We start from the raw sequence: 18,468 nt of genomic DNA on the forward strand, positions 1-18,468 counted from the left end.
TTTAATTTTTTGAGACGGTAGATTGCCGACTCAAAAAGTGGTTAAATGTTTTAAAAAATTTAACTCATAATTTTCTCATTGAGGCTCCCAAGTTTCGAACACACACCATTTGGACAATTTGACCCGAGGTCACCGCACTAAATCCACTTCACCACCATACCTCTTTCAAATATTAAACGAGATATATATTATTTATTGTATATACACTCAATATTAATATAAAAGTATATATATAAATAAATATATTTATTAAATATAATTAAGTAAATATACATATATCTTGGCTATAAATTTTTTTTTTGCTACGGCATCAGTTGCCGACACAAAAAGTTCTAATTTTTTGCGTCGGCACAAATTTGCCGACGCAAAAGGTCTATGCCGACTCAAAAGGTCTATCTTTTGCGTCGGTAAATTCAACCGACTCAAATAATGCTATCAAATATTAATTTTTTGTGTCGGCCAACGGTGCCGACACTAAAGGTTTGGTATTTGAGTCGGTAACTCTGTGCCGTCTCAAAAAGACTACCTTTTGCAACGATAAAATTTACCGACTCAAAAAATCGACTCAAAAGGCCCTTTCTTTAGTAGTGTAAATAGTAGAGAAGGTCCCAGAAAAAGTCCCCAGATTCAGATCCAAAAAACTAGTCTTATTCTACTTTACTTAGTTTCTTTCCCCAATTTTATATTTCCTGTTCTTTACATTCCTGTTTTTTAAATTCCTGCACTGCACTTCATTCATAGGAGTAGTTTCAAGTAGATTGTCGTTGTAATCCTCTACGAGGCTGAGTTTGAATCATTATAAGTTTTTCATTTTAATGAAATGCTTCAGTTGTTCTTTATTTGATTGATATTTTGCTTAATTCTCCTAAATCAAGCCACCCGTAAAAGTCCTTTTCATTGAGGCTGAGAGAACTAAAATACAATCGTCTGATAATTGGTTGGCAATTAAATTTCTGTAAGGACTGATTGATCCTTGCTGGTACGCTCGCAATTACAAAAATAATCTTTGAAAGCCAAAAAATTAACAATATGTTGTGAAAATTTAAAACCAAACAGATTTTGGGTTTTGAGTTTTGAAACAGTGATTCAAAAACTCAACCTAACGGGACAGTCTTTTGTCAAAATAAATTTTGAATTTTATTAATTTAAATTTTAATCTTTTGATTTATTTTCAATTCAAATTATCTACATATTTTGGTTAACTAAAACCACAAACAAAATATATTTTAATCATTATATTTAATGTTAATGTAAGAAAAATGTCTAAATTACCAGTTTTTATTAAGTTTAATGATTAAAATATAATTTTTTTCGTTAATTTAACTTACCAAAAATAGATGAATGATTTAAATTGAAAATAAATTAAAATATTAAAGTCTAAATTGATAATATTAAAAATTTATGATTTATTTTGCTACAAGTCTCAAATCTTGATTTTTTTTTTTTTTTTGTGTGTTTGTAATTTCTCCTAATTAGTTTTAGAATCTAATTATATACACACATATCACGACAAATAGCTTATAATAGGAAGTATACAACTCGAGCACAATAAACATGACAAGAAACTGCCCATAAGGAAAAAAACAAATAAACAATTCCATACAAGTTTCATGATGAGAAAAAATAATTAATACTTGTATTTGTTAAGAATTGACTCCCTGATTTCCCAAATAAAAGACTATGGGGTTATTTCAGATGATTTAAATAAGTATATTTTTTAATTTTTTATGAAAAAAATGTACAGAAAATTAGAGAAATAATGTGATCCCAAAAAAATAAAAAAGATAAAAAAATTGTGTTAATATCCACCATGCTAAACAAGCTCCATATGTAAACTTAGTTGACCAAAGTACTGGTTGTATTAACACATGTTGCATAACCTTATTGTTTGATTGAGTTTTCAAAATTTATTTTTCATTTTATTTTCAAACAAGAGAAATTAGTTTGATAAAATTTAACACTACTAAAATATTTTAAAATTTCTAAAATTATTTTTTATGGGGTTATTTCAGATGATTTAAATAAGTATATTTTTTAATTTTTTATGAAAAAAATGTACAGAAAATTAGAGAAATAATGTGATCCCAAAAAAATAAAAAAGATAAAAAAATTGTGTTAATATCCACCATGCTAAACAAGCTCCATATGTAAACTTAGTTGACCAAAGTACTGGTTGTATTAACACATGTTGCATAACCTTATTATTTGATTGAGTTTTCAAAATTTATTTTTCATTTTATTTTCAAACAATAGAAATTAGTTTGATAAAATTTAACACTACTAAAATATTTTAAAATCTCTAAAATTATTTTTTTCTATTAAAAAATTATATAAACATGGAGAGTGTTTTTTTTATTTAGTTATTTATTTGTTTTTAATAAAATATAGTTTAGATTTTAAAAAAAATGAAATTAAAAATCATGGTGCTTCATAAATTTGAAAATCAAAAATTGGATACTTAATTTTTTAAGTTAGAAAAATTATTTAGTAAAAATCTAAGTGTTGAATTAAAACAAATTATTTGATATCAATAAGATGAAATTTTAAATTTTTTATATTTAAATTTTCTTTTTAATTTTTATATTGTGGTCGTGGTAGCGGTAGCGGTGGTGGTGGTTGTAATGGTGATGGTGGTGATTGTTATGACACCAATAACAGTGGTGGTAGAGTTGGAAAGATATAGTGGTTGTAGTAATGGTGGAGAGGTGATGTAGTGGAGGTAGAGGGGTGGTGGTAGTTGTGGTGGTGGTGGCTGCAGTGATGGCCACGACAGTGATTGTGGTGGTGGAATAAAAGTATTGAACATTTTAGTTGTGGCAATGGTGATAAAGGTGAAGGCTTGTGGTATTGGTAACCGAGGGATGGTGGCGATGGCATTAGTCGTCATGGTGTTGTTATGGAGGTGATAGTTGTGGTTGTGATTGTGGCAAGGTGCAGTAGTTATAATGATGGAGGTCGGCGTGGTGAAATTATAACAATGCATGTTGACACTTATGCATATGTAGATATAAATTAGTCAACATTAAGAATTTGTTGCTTAATTTTTTTAAATTTTTTTTCTAAACTTTTAGCTTATATTTTAGGAGTCACTTAAATTTTGAATGAATTGCACTAAACCTCCTTAAACTATGACTTATTTGCACTTTACCACTCTAAATTTCAAAACTCAACAGTTAACTACCTAAATATTATATTACACTTAACACATTTTATTAGGGATTTGAAGCGAATCATGTCATGTACATATGACACAATGATTTTCTAGGACAATAATACACTTATTTGAGGATCTGATTTGCACTTTACCTCCTTTATCATAGTGACAAATTGCAAACAAAATCATTAGATAACAACATTATTGTCCTAAAAATTCAATATTTGTGGCATGTGTTTCACACATGATACTTGATTTTTTTTTTTTATAAATCTCTAATCGAATTCTAATGGGAGGGATTTAGTGTAACAAAATATTACTTTGAGGAGGTTAACTATTGAATTTAAAATTTAAAAGATAAAGTGTAAAATGATCATAGTTTAAGATAATTTATTATAATTTATCCTTACAATTTTAAGTTACAAATTGTGATTATCAATGGAATTAATCGTTATGTTTAGTTTTAAGTAATGAATTGAGTTATCAAAGACCATGATAATTAGTTTTAAGTAATGAATTGAGTTATCAAAGACCATGATAATTAACATTGACGTAACAGTTAGATATACAAATTGATAGACGTGTGGAAAAAACTACTACATGCATCCCTAAAAATGACACATTGTAAGAAAGTAACAATTGTTTATAGTCAAACGTTATGATTTTTGTGATGTTATACTAGTTTGCGATTAAAGTTATAAATAATTTTGTAGTAAGTAAGAAGTTAAACTTTTTGAGTGAGAAAAATTATGTTGATACAAAAGAACCAAAAAACAAAATCGGTTGGCTTGAGGTGTATCTAAACACACTTTCTTTAGAATGTAATTTGCCCCCACTCGATTGAGTTTGCTAATGGGTTGTAGGCAAAGTTGTTCCCAAGATACAATAAGCCTTGGAAAAAAATGACAACCAGCAAAGTTGGTGAATTTTCTATGAAATCCTAATTAAATAGTTCTATTTTGAGAGAGACATTAAGAGTTTTGAAGTGAATAAAAGCTATTGCCTACAAGAGTTTATACAGACACGGAGGTGTTAGTTCAAATGGATACAAACATTCCAATAGGTGCCTTTACATTCAATATAGCGACTCTGATTTTGACTCAACCCTTGTTGTATCCTGGGCTCGAGTTTCATGATTCTGTATTGTTGTTCTTGTCTCTTTTTCCCTTATTCCTCATTGGAATTGAGTATTGGAGTGCCTTCGTTGTGTTTGGAACAGATTGGTTGCTAGTTGGTTCCAATTGCTGTTGTCCAGATTTTGGCCTCTTCACTTGAGCGAAATTTCTTGCGCTCGAGCAAGCTTTGTGAGCTCCCAGTACTTTTGCAGGCCTGTAAATATTGGGAGGGTAGTGTTCTTCGCTCAAGCGATGGTCTTTTGTTTGTAAAACTTCTTTGCGCTCGAGCAAGGTGACTTATTTGTGTCTGCTCGCCTGAGCGACAACTCTTGCGCTCGAGCGAGTTGCGCGTATATCAGTTCACAACAACACCTTTTTACATCACTTTTTCATATCTTTTGTCCCAAAAACCTTAGATCGGGACTTTCTCTCTCTAAAACTCTCTCTCTACATTTTTCACCTAGATCTAGTGGGTTCTCTACCCATGTGTCTTTGTTGAAAAGATAATACGTCTCAAGAGCTCTCTTTTAATCCGATTAAGGCTTGGTTTCGGCGTTTTTGAAGTTCCTCTATCTCTTCCTTTGGTCTTCTAAACTTGAGGTAGGGATTTTCTACACTTTTATATGGTTTTTAACCTAGTTATTTGATATTGTATGGACAAGATTGGGATTTGGAGGATTTTAGACAAACTTAGGGTTTTGATTTAAAATCTCAAGAAGGGTTTTCGAATGAATGTAATGGAAATAGCTATGGGAGCAGATATGAACTTGTATTGTGTTAAAATTGTTGACTTTGGTGTTTGAGATGAACTTGGGAAAAATGAGAGTTTGACCCTAAAATGACTCAAATGGTTATTTTGTATAAATAATGGAATTAGTAGTGAAAGTGTGAAATTGGGAGGCTGTTTATATAAATGGTGGGGTTAGATATGTATTGTCTTGCACTTATGGAAATTTGGATAATTTATCTGTTGTGAAGATTGTATATCTGTTTAGAAATATCTGATTTGGGCTATCAGTGGAGGATAGCCATGATTGTTGTAGAAATTGCATGAGTATTACGCGAATTGAAACTAATCTCTTATTGGTTGTCATTGAATATGACTGTGTTATAATACATTGTACATGTATGATATTTTGGAGAAGAAAAAAGATGCACTCCATATGTGGGAGGAGAAAGATGATGGATTCCATTGAATTAAGTTGTTCTGGGTGTAAGTCCCGAAAACTGCGCTTATACATGGGTGCCGATTCCCATGGATAAAATTTCTGTAAAATGGTAAATTGAAGTATTGTGTATTAGTTATGTTTGTTTGAGAACCACTGAGTTGTAGTCTCAGCTGGGTTGTTTGGATAATAATGAATATAATTCATGAATTGAGGTAAAATGAATTGACATGAATGAAACTGAGATAAAACGGATTGGAATAAAAGAATTTGGCATATTATGATCTTGTAAGACATAACTGATTCTATAATGGGCATTAGACATGCACTTTATGCTTATATCTTTGTTAAGATTCATATATTATATTAGATTATTTTTACTGGGTTTTGGCTCACCCTATTGGGAAAAACTATTTTCAGGTGTTGGTGATATGCCTGCGCCAAGACAGTAGCTTGGAGATACTTGGAGCAAGGGCTCGTTTTGTTGTATTTAATTTATATAGCCAAGGGCTTTAACCGTATTGAGCTAGACTTATTTTGTTGTAACCAAGGAATGACTTGGAAAGATGTAAGCCGTTAGGTCATTTAAATATCTGTTCAACTTTCATCTTTTGATTATTAGTAATACATGCTGTAGATTCAGGATAGGACATTTATGAATGTATATTGAATGTGTCACATTTTATATATTAACTCTGATGAATGAAAGTATGTTGTTTCGATTCTATTTCCGCCAAAGAGATGGTTTTGCCATATTTATTTTGGGGCATTACATTCAAATAGGTTCTTTTTAGTTTGGTGTCTATTTAAATAGATATAAACATTCCAATAGGTGCTTTTACATTCCAAAAGGTACCTTTTAGTTTGGTGTTTGTTTAAATAGATACAAACATTCCAATAGGTACCTTTTAGTTTGTAACTAACACATCTATTGGAAACTTTAATCTGGACCCTCTATTTATATTTTTTAATCTAGATTGTTGATCATGCATTCCAAATTCAAAAAATTAATCAAACTCAAAATAGGCACAAAAGTTATTATGCTATCAAACATGTCTCAACAATCCTTATAGCGCGAGTCAGGTTGAAACCCGATCCTTTTGTATTCTTGGACCAGGATCCAGTGATCATGGTTGTTGTTTAATACTCCTTGTTGCCTTGTTGTAGTGTGGATTGGTTGTTTGGAATTATTCGGTTATGTTGTGAACAGGTTAGGAGTTTGTTTTTCAAAAAAGTTTGTCTGTTTTTCTTCAGGTTCACTCGAACAGTCTTTCTTTCCCTTGAGCGGTCTTTTGCAGGTATGAACTACTATGAAGGTGTCATTGTGCACTTGAGCCTTGAGTTGTTTACTCAAGCAGTTCCTTGTGTCTGACGCGTAAACGGTGTTTTGGTCGCTTGAGCGGTCTATGCTTATATCAATATGAGAAAAAGATATTTTCAGTCACTTTTTGATCTCTCTCTCTCTCTCTAGTTCTTGTCTAAATACCCCAAATACACCAAAATTTGTTGATCTCGCCGCTATAGTGCATCGGAGAAAAGTGTGGAGCTCGTTAAGGTGAACATTTTAATCAGAAATGTTTCCATTTTCGACTCCGTCAAAAGTTGGGTTTTGTTCTCCTCTTCTTCTACTCTTGAGGTAAGGATTTCTTCAACCTCCTTGTATGGTTCTTAGCCTCGTTATGTGTTCCTTGAAAAGTATTGCTATTTGGGAGTTATGGGTTTTATTTAGGGTTTGGTTTTGAAATATAAAAGAGGGGTTTTCAAATGGATTCTTGAGAAATGTTGTGAAAAGGAGTATATTGTTGACTTGTGCTGAAATATTGAAAATCTCTCATTTAAAGTGTTTTGGAAAAGAATAGATGTTTTGTTGGAAATCTTGGAAATCATTGGTTTGAACTAAGGAAAAAGGGAAAGGATGATATGTTTTTGAAATAATAAAATGAATGTATCTTTGATGAAGACAATGGAGTTGGTTATATATTGTCACTCATATATTGAGATTATGAAATTATAATTGTTGTTAGAGATTTATCTTTTGTATAGAGATGTCTATTTTGAGCTATCCATGGAGGATAGTTTTGATTGTTGTAGAAATGACATGGGGATTAGGTTAATTAAAACCAACTACTCATACATCTTGCATTGAACAATGTTTCATATTTATACATTAAAAATGTATCGATTTGAGAAAAAAAGGTGAATATCTTAGTAAATCTGGTTAGGGAGTGTGGTTGTAGTATTATCTATGTTGGCCTGTGAGTCCTTGGTAAAAGTCTAAAAACTCGTGCGCTTAGGTGCCAATTCTTCCGGTTAGTACCGGTAAAATGACTTTGGTAGTACTTGTATACCTAGAGATTCCTAGTTTTGTGTATCCACTATCCTATTTTCTATTTTTTTTAAGTATTGTTTTACGAATTGATTTATACTCATGGCATTACATCGTTTTGAAAGAGAAAATGTAACGATTTGGTAAATGACATGTATATGCATTCACCATATAACTTTGTTAAACATCATACAGTGTGTTCAAGTGTTCTCTATTGGGCTTTAGCTCACCCTATGTGAAAACCAACTTTCAGGTGCTGATGATATGCTTCTGCCAAGGACTTAGCTTAGGAGGATTGTGGATCTGAAGGTTCATTTTGTTTTGTTTTGTTTGTTTGTTTGTTTTTTTTTTTTTGGTTGTAAATATTTGTTGTACAAGCCTCGAACTGTTTACTTGCTTTGGGCTTGACTCACTTTTGTTGTAACCAAGCATTGATTTGGAAATATGTACCCACTAAGGCATGGACCTATATGTATTTCTTTTCATTTCCTTGCATTGATATATGTCACGTGCTATAGATTCAGGATCTAAGGTTTATGAATGTATAAATGCATGTGGCATTTTCTGTGATATTTTCAAGAGAGTTAATGAAAGAATGAAACATTATTAGTTTTTTGCACATTTAGCTTACGTTGGGGATTATTTATTGTTGATTATTTTGGGGCATTACAATTCTCCACTTTGATAGTATCATAAAATTAATTAAATAAATAAAACATCTTACATTCAGAATAGAAAAATATCGATACGATTACAAGAAGGTGTTGTACAACTTAAATCTCCAATTAGTTCAAATACATCAAAGTTCTAAAAAGTTATTGGTGTGCTAAGCAGTTAAACCAAGTACTTGTTAAAGAATAAAATAGGATATACAATACACAAAATAAAATTCTATTTACTAGGATTTCAAAAATTTTCGCTCTAGCACGTAAATGGCCATGTGCTGACTCCTAGTTTCATGAACGATCCAAAGAGATAACCAAACTCGCTCCATTACTAGACATTTAAAACTTCATTAATAATGTAATTCAACCCTCTTTAATGTAATGGATGACACTGGTCCTCTTTATTTCTTGAGGTGAGTGCATATAATTAATCAGTATGTACCAGACCGCTTATCAACAGACTGGTTTTAGCCATTAAACCCTTGACCAGAGGTTTTCTAGTTTTGGATTGGTTTTTGTCATTGGTGATCATTAAAAAAAGGTTTTATCCCCATTTCAACTATGGTCCCCTTTCACCAACTCTCTAGATAGACCTTTTGCAAAGGGGTCAGCCAAGTTCTTACTAACTTTACATATTGAATTGTGATAACTCAATTGCCTTACAAAGTCATGTCTTATACTTATGTGTCTAGGCTTAGCATTGTAGGTGCTACTATAAGCTCGTGACAAGGTAGCTTTACTATCGCAATAAATAGAAATTGGAGGCAGTAATTAGGCCATAACTTAATATACAAAAGCAAGTATCTAATCCAATTAGCCTCTTTTTCTGTTGTCACTAATACTATGAATTCGAATTCCATAGTCGAATGGGCTATACAAGTTTCTTTTTAAGATGCCTATGAAATAGCAACCCCCACTAAGGAGAAATACCAATCCAGAAGTGGATTTATTTATCTCATTGACTAGTAATCCAACTAGCATTAGTGTATCCGTTTAATACAATCAGAACTTTATTATAAAATAGCTCAAATCCCATGGTCTTTCTAAGATAACTAAATATTCTACTGACTGCTTTCCAATGTTCACTACTTGGATTATGTGCAAAGCGACTCATTTTGCACACAGTAAAAGCTAGCATACTCAAGCTATGCAATTGTTCTACCAAAATTCTTAGTTAATTTAGTACTTGAGTCAAACGGCATATTAAATTCTTTAAAGTCGAGATGCTTGAATTTTGAGAGCATTTTGTCAATGTAATGCTCTTGACATAAGGCATAACCCCTACTATGCCTTTCCACTTTAATTCCAAGAATAGTATCAACTTTTCCTAGATCTTTCATTTTGAAAATAGAAGATAGATACTTCGTGGTTTCAAGTGTAACGACCCCAATATGCGTATAAGGAATTATCTTTATTTACCTATGGGTTAATATACTTTAATTTAATTATATCTGTTCGAATTGAAGAATTATCTATTGAGTTACGACTTTAAACTAGAATTGACGACCTTTATGAGTTCAGAAATCAGAACTGAGTACATAGATATGTTAATGGGAATTTTAGAGCTATTTGGGAAAATTAATTGAAAATTTATTTTGTCAGGTTCGTTAAAGTATGTTTGGGTGGTTAACTTTGCACTGCAAATTGAAAGCCTTAGAGGTTTCAGAAACCAGAACAGAGTATATAGTTATGATCAGTATAATTTTAAGAGTCATCTGAGGAGTTTAATTGAAATTTGATTTCGTACGATTCGTAAGGGTGCGTTTGGCTCTCCCAAATTGTGATAAGCTTATATATAGTTAGATGTATAGATATATATGAGATATATGAGTTGAACTCAACATTTGAGCCAAAAATATCTAAGGGAGAGGAAGAGAACCGTGAAAGAGAGAGAGAGAGAGAGAGAGAAGGAGAGACAAAGATTCTCTAAGAGAAGCTCACCATTCATGAGGGTTTGATGACAATTGAAGAGAATTGAAGAGAGAGGAAAAAGATGAACCATGAAGCTTGGGAAGATTGAAGAGATTAAGGAGAAAAGCAAGGATTTGAGTTAAGGTATGTGGCTTTAACTATTGTCCTTGTAGATAATTCATCTACTACATGAAATCAAGGATTGACTTGGAAGATTAATATGTAAATGAACAAGTGTGTTGGGTTATGAATGAAATGGGTTAAACTCAAGGAATTGAACCTTGATTTCCTTAAATTTTCTTGAATTGGGTTCAATCTTAAGAATGATTCATGGAATAACAAGATTTGGTGTGAGAATCAACCATGTATAAGATATATTTACATGATTTTGGGCATATATTGTGGAAGCTTGATTATATAGAAAAGATGAGACTTGAATTTCTAACTTGAGGCAAAGATTGATTTGTTTGAGATGAAATTACACTTGAATGATGTTAGTTTATCATGTTGTAGAGTAATTTTACATGTTTTTGGGTGATTAAAGTTGAAACCTAGTTTAGAAAATGGAAAAACAAGTGTTAAAGCCAACCAAGATTTTTGAACAGCAGTTTTTGCCCAGAGCCGCACGTGTGGTGGGGCTTCCCACATGTGCGGCAGTCCATTTCCAGCACCAAATCTGATTCTTCTAAAAAAGCACGTGGTCCCGCACGCGCGGCCCAATTCCCGCACGTGCGGCCATGTTTTCCGTAGGTACGGGACAGCCCTGCTCAGCCAACTTCAAATAAGCATATTTCTTGCATCCGGACTCCGTTTTAAGTGATTCTTGAGCCTAAAGTCAAGCCCCGGAAGTCTAGTTTCTAATGGTGGTGGTCTCACTCCCAAATTATAAGTATACAAATAGATATGCCCAAATTAGTGGCGATTGTTCACTTTCTGTCTATTGGTTTTATACCGTTTCTTCTTCTAAACCATTTTCCTTTTGATTACTCCTATTTTCCTAGACAAGGATTATGACCTATTTTAATTAATGTGTGACAGGATTCTCTAAATATCATATTTTGATAATGTGTGACATGATTCTCTCAATGTCGTATTTTGTTAAAATACACAAGTTTCCAAGAAAAGTAAAATGAGTCATGAATAAGAATTGTGAATTGTTTATCATATCAAATGGTGGCCCAAGGCTATTTTGTTTATCTGTCCTGCTTATGCTATGGCATGGTATGAATTGTTCGATCTTTAGGACCTAATCATTTTGGTATGGAACAAAGTGTTGTACGGAACTAAGTGCTACAATGTGAGTCACCTCTAGAATCCGTACGAGACACCTCTTGCGTCCATACATGCATGAATTGGGCCCAAGGGGAGGTGGAGACATGTCGATGTTCCATCTACTCTATGATCAGATACAATAATACGATATGATACGTTTGGACCGAAGGTCGTTTTGATATATGATTGGGCCCGAGGCTGTTTTGTTATTCATGGACCCGAGATCGCTCAGAACATATGATATGAATACAAAGGTTTTGACATCGCTATATGACTCATGTTATGATGTGCTACTCTATCTGCATGAATGGATGTCCTATTTTAAAATGTGCTTCTAATCTTTTGTATGAGTGGGCGTACCACGTACCACATAAAATGTTTTGTAATAGTTTCATTATATATTTCCCTTGAAAGGGTATGGTTTATGATACAATAAATGGCTATTTTGAAAAGATTTATGTTACATTTTTAAATTGTGAAGTATGTTATCCTAATGTTAAGGACATCATTCATTAACCTCTTTACTTTAGTATTACTCACTGGGCGTTAGCTCACCCTTTTCTATTTTATATATGTAGGTGAGCCATCGGAGATCAACACTAGAATTGTATCGAGGTCCACCTCTCTGTCAAACCAACCAGATTACGCCTCTGCGTTAAGGCCTTAATTTTTGTATTGGGAATTATCTAATTTATTGAGTCTTATGTGAGTGTGTGTGAGATCGGTATAATTATGTAATTATTGTAAATATGGAAGCATATTTAATTGCTTAAGTTAATCTAAATCTTTATGTATGCACAAGCTCAATAGGCATTTTATCTATGTTGGTATTTGCTTCCGCTTAAGGCCCCGTAATTGAATCAATATTATTATGAAATTTTTTTTTGAGGCCTAATCACAGGCTGGTCATGGACCAAACTTTTAGGGGCAGGTTTGGGTCGTGACATCAAGTTTCCTTAAAATGCTTGTTCCTATCATGAGCATGTCATCAACATTCAGACATACAATCACACCATATTCTTTGGTAAATTTAGAGTATACGCATTTATCAACACTATTGTGGGTAAAGCCATTTGACAGAGTATATGCATTTATTCAATTTACATACTTTGCTCTCATTTTTAGGTAAAACAAATTCTACTAGTTGATCCATGTACAACTCTTCATCTAAATCACCATTTAAAAATGCAGTTTAACATCCATTTGATGAACATGTAGATGCTAATGCCATGCGAGTTCTTATGGAAGTAATTTTGGCAATAGGCACATATGTATCAAAATAGTGTATACCTTCTTTTGTCTAAAACTGAAAAATCTAGAAATCCGCTAGATGTTGATTTGTGATTATGTATCAATTTTAAGCAATAAAACAATCCCAATCAAACAATCAAGACAAATCGATACAACGATTTTACGTGAAAAAATCACAATTGGACACCTCCAATTGTGATAAAAAAAACCACGAGCAACAGCCACAAAACAATCCACTAAGAAGATATAAAGGAATTACACAGGTATACTCTCAATTACCTAGCGAATCCACGCCTGAATTGAACCAACCACTATGTGTCTCTTCCAACCCCATCTTCACCTCGGAATTGTCTTGACGATGAGCCACTCCGGAATCCACCAAAGCTTCAGGCTCGAATTCTTCAGAATCCACCGAAGAACAACTCTCTCTTTTATGTAGAACAAACAAATAATACTTTGATGTATACTCTTTAAAGCATGAGTTGAATACTCAATCAAAACATCAAAGAAAACTAGCAAAATATCCCCAGATATAAACCTTAGAACCCAAAAAGAAGATCTGGAGGAGTTATCCCAGTTTTGGGAGAAAACCAACTACTTATAGAAATCCAAAGTAATCTTAGTTTTGGAAGAAAACCAATTTCTTATAGAAATCCAAGAATTTGTATTCGCGCGGTCCGCTTGAGCGTGAGCATTCCCGCTTGAGCGGAGGCTTCAAAATTGTGTGATTCATATAGGCTTTACGCTCGAGCGTCGAATCACACCATCCAGTACTTTTTCAGACGAAGTAGAGATGCAGTGAGCTTGCAATCTCCGCTCGAGCGTCACTTTCCCCGCTCGAGCGGGACGACCAAAATTGGAAAATCTGGAAAACTTGATCGTCTTACAACCTCGATTTTGATCCATGGAAATTGACAAAGGCACGATTCGGGTTGGATTCGCATCTAATAAACTCATAACCTCACTGAAATAAAAGGTGTGAAAACAAATACAACTGAAAGGAGTTTTGTCAAACGGGGTTGCCAAGAATAAAACCTAACAATCTCCCCCTTTGGTAATGTTGTGACAAAACACACCTAACAAATAAAATCCTAAACACCCCAACCCATTACAGCCAACAAAACCCAACTTCTTTCTCAAGGTCATGATCTGCAAAACAGTTATTAGTGCCACAATCTCCAAAACAACTATTAGTCCCACAAGAGTATATGAAAAAGCAATAGACATATGACACGATTATCTTGAAATATGATATGGAAAACATGAATAGAAGAAAACTAAGACTCATGAAAAACAACTCTCAAACAACAAAAGCAAGATCATAAACCAACCCAAGTCAAGATGAACCAAGACTCCCTCTCACTAAAAGCAACCACAAACACTGAAAATAGTGAACAAGAAGAAAAACGACAAAAGTAATATGGTGGAGTAAGCAAGAAATCTCAGATTTGTACCTTAGAACACACAAGATTATCTAAGAAGCACAATTACTAGTAAACACAATGTGCACAGTCTGTAGAAAATTCCTCATGAAAGAAAGTGATGCATTATGTGAAAAGCATAGATCCTATGAAAAAAGTGTGTGTGTGACTCTTGAAGTTCGACAAACACTAGATTCAATCCTAGTAGTGATATGAAAGCTTGACCTCCGACAAGATAATCTAAGCACGACAAAGGAAAGTCAAACCATTAGGAATCAAGGGGTATTTGGTGAGTAAAGGCGGAGGCTCCCCCTCAATTAATGAATCTTTTCTTTTTTTTTTTCTTTCTTTCTTTTGCACATTTTTTTTCTTTTGCATATTTTTTCTTTTTCTCTTTCTTTTTCTTTTTCTTTTGCACACTCATTGGCGGCTGACACGCTCAAGAGTATGGAAATCGAACCAGAGAAGCATGGATATAATAATGATGGCCTGGTTGGTGACTCTGAGGTAGCCTTTTCCTCATGGCTGGGCTACAAAGAATAGGGGGGAAAGCCATGGAGATGCAAAAAGATGGTAGGTGGTTAAGAGACTCAACATCACCCATGATATGCTAGTATAGATCAATTCCTCTAGAAACGCAAAAGATCAATGACAGAAGTCCATAGAGAAAAAAATCACTAAGACGGAAGACTCCAAAATTTGCTAATCCAAGAGTGTGTACAGAATGAGACATACTAATCAAAAAACACGCACTCCAAAATGAGTAATGACCACAGAAAGCACACATATATTAACATGTAATGGATATTCTCATCAATTCCAATATGCACCAAGGACCACTAAAAAATTTCAAGCTTGCAAAATCATACTAAGAAAATCTTTTTGGGATTTTTTTTTTTAAAACTAAAGCAAGACAAAAAAAATGAACGAGCACACATGCAATGACAAAAACAAACACACAGAAACCCAAAAACTAAAATGACAAAACAAATTAACACAAGTCAAGTTTTCTCACCCAAACAGTTTTAGTACGAACAAAGTTGTGAGCATTGCGGTTCTTGGGTGGTGTCTTGATATTGTGGTTCCATTCCCTTTCAATGGGGACCTGTCTCGACATGGTTTCCAGCTTCCTATTTTTAGGTCTAGGCAAATACATTCTCCCATGCAACTTATAACAATAAGGGCGAATATGACCATGCATACCACAATGATGACAAATAAACATAGGGTGTACCTTCTTTTCTTTTACCTTACCAACTTTAGGAAGTTTGAGAAGTCCATCCTTATGTTGAATTTTTTGTTCTCCCTTTCCTTGAGTTCTTGTATCATGAGATGTTGATGCACTTTGTTTTTGCTCTTTCTTACCACCAAAGCCAATGCCACTCTTGTCTGAACAAATTTGTTGAGACCCAATAATATTGTCCAAAGTCTTTGATCCTCTGTTCCAAAGACCAATGGTAGCCATAGCACACTTGAGTTCTTCCTTTTTCTTGATCATAAGTTCTTCCAAAGCAACTCGAGACATCTCGAGAGTTTCAATTTTTTCTTCATATGTTGCATAGATTTGCCATAGCTCATTCCTTTCTGTCTCACAAATCAAGAGTTTTGCACAAAGAGCTTGTCGATCATTAGCTATCTTGATGGCATCAATCCTAGCCTCGGAAATCTCCTTTGTTAGTTTGACATTCTCACTTTCACATGCTTTGAGTTTCATAGTGAGTTTGTCATTCAATTTAGATAACTTAAGAGATTCCTTATACAACTTTTCATAAGCTTGCTCAAGTTTTTCATCATCACTTCCGAGGATTCATCATCAGTGGCATTCTCAACTGGGCTCTTCGGATACTGTGCTCGTCCTTCAGTTTCAGAAGCCACCATGAAAACAAGGAATTGTTTATGTCCCTCTTCGCCTTGATATTCGTTGTCACTTTCATCTTCATCAGATTCTGATTCATCATCCCAAGTGATGGCGAGGGCTTTCTTCTTCTTCAAACGAGTGGGGCATTCTGAAGTAAAGTGGCCAAATCCTTGGCATTCATAGCATTGGACTCTTTTAGAGTTCCCTTGTATCTTTCCTTTCTCCTTCTTGGCTATAGAATTAATTTTGAGTTTATCTTTGCCTTTAGATTTATGAGTATGAGTAGATTCTAAAAGTTTAGGATTCTTTTTCAAAAATGACTTTTTTAAATTGTTTAACAAAAGCAGCCGTAATCTTGGAATCTATTTCACAATCCTCATCAGAATCCTCTCCAACTCTATGAGCACTACTGAAAGCAATATCTTTTTGAAATTCCTCTGTGCCTCATAATTTTGGAGATTTCCAACCAACTGATCCAGCTTGAGGTTGTCAACATCTTGAGCCTCCTCAATAGCCGTAACTTTTGGTTGGAACCGATCGGGCAAGGATCTCAAAATTTTTCTCACAACTTTGGATTATGGTATTTTTTCACTTAAATTGAAGCTGGAATTTATAATGTCACTCAACTTCAGATAAAATTCATTAAAGGTCTCACTATCTTTCATTGAAAGGTTTTCGAAACTGGACGCGAGCCTTTGAAGTTTTGAGCATTTAACAGAAGGAGTGCCCTCATGAATAGTTTGTAAGATATCCCAAGCATCTTTTGCGACTTCACAATTACAAATACAACTAAACTCTTCAGGTGTAACAGTGCAAAAGAGAGAATTGATAGCTTTACTATTCCAGCTACTATTTTGGTAATCAATTGTGTCCCACTTTTCAATTGGTTTGGGGAATGTAACTCCATCAACGGTAATTGTTGGTTCGGTCCACCCATTCATGACAGATTACCAAAATTTTTCATCTATTGATTTCAAAAGCGATCTTATCCGAGCTTTCCAAAAAGAATAGTTGGATCCGTCAAGTAGGGGTGGTCGAACCATAGAATTTCCCTCACGAATTGAATCCATTATCACAAGTCAAAATAAGATCTCGCTCTAATAGATTTGTAAAACAAAAAAAATAGAGCGACCTGCTCTGATACCAATTGAAAAATCTAGAAATCCTCTAGATGTTGATTTGTGATTATGTATCAATTTTAAGCAAGAAAACAATCCCAATCAAACAATCAAGACAAATCGACACAACGATTTTACGTGGAAAAACCACAATTGGACACCTCCAATTATGATAAAAAAATCACGGGCAACAGCCACAAAACAATCCACTAAGAAGATATAAATGAATTACACAGGTATACTCTCAATTACCTAGTAAATCCACGCCTGAATTGAACCAACCTCTATGTGTCTCTTCCAACCCCATCTTCACCTCGGAATTGTCTTGACGATGAGCCACTCCGGAATCCACCAAAGCTTCAGGCTCGAATTCTTCAGAATCCACCGAAGAACAACTCTCTTTTTTATGTAGAACAAACAAATAATCTTTTGATGTATACTCTTTAAACCATGAGTTGAATACTCAATCAAAACATCAAAGAAAACTAGCAAAATATCCCCAGATATAAACCTTAGAACCCAAAAAGAAGATCTGGAGGAGTTATCCCAGTTTTGGAAGAAAACCAACTACTTATAGAAATCCAAAGTAATCCTAGTTTTGGAAGAAAACCAATTTCTTATAGAAATCCAAGAATCTGTGTTCGCGCGGTCTGCTCGAGCGTGAGCATTCTCGCTTGAGCGGAGGCTTCAAAATTGTGTGATTCATATAGGCTTCACGCTTGAGCAGAAGTTTCCACGCTCGAGCGTTGAATCACACCATCTAGTACTTTTTCAGACGAAGCAGAGATGCTGTGAGCTTGCAATCCCTGCTCGAGCGTCACTTTCCCCGCTCGAGCGGGACGACCAAAATTGGAAAATCTGGAAAACTTGATCCTCTTACAACCTCGGTTTTGATCCATGGAAATTGACAAAGGCACGATTCGGGTTGGATTCGCATCTAATAAACTCATAACCTCACTGAAATAAAAGGTGCGAAAACAAATACAACTGAAAGGAGTTTTGTCAAACGGGGTTGCCAAGAATAAAACCTAACAAAAACCTTTGGCTACCAGTCTTGCTTCGAGAGTATGCACTGAATTATCAGTATTGTACTTTCTTCTAAAACCCATTTGCAGCTAATAGATTTAGAACCCAAAGGTAAATCAACCAATGCCCAAGTCCCATTTGGCATAAGTGAATCCATTTCATCATTGATGGCTTCATTCCAGAAT

Source organism: Camellia sinensis, chromosome 6 (assembly GCF_055761805.1).
Source record: "Camellia sinensis isolate YWXY chromosome 6, ASM5576180v1, whole genome shotgun sequence".
Taxonomy (NCBI): domain Eukaryota; kingdom Viridiplantae; phylum Streptophyta; class Magnoliopsida; order Ericales; family Theaceae; genus Camellia; species Camellia sinensis.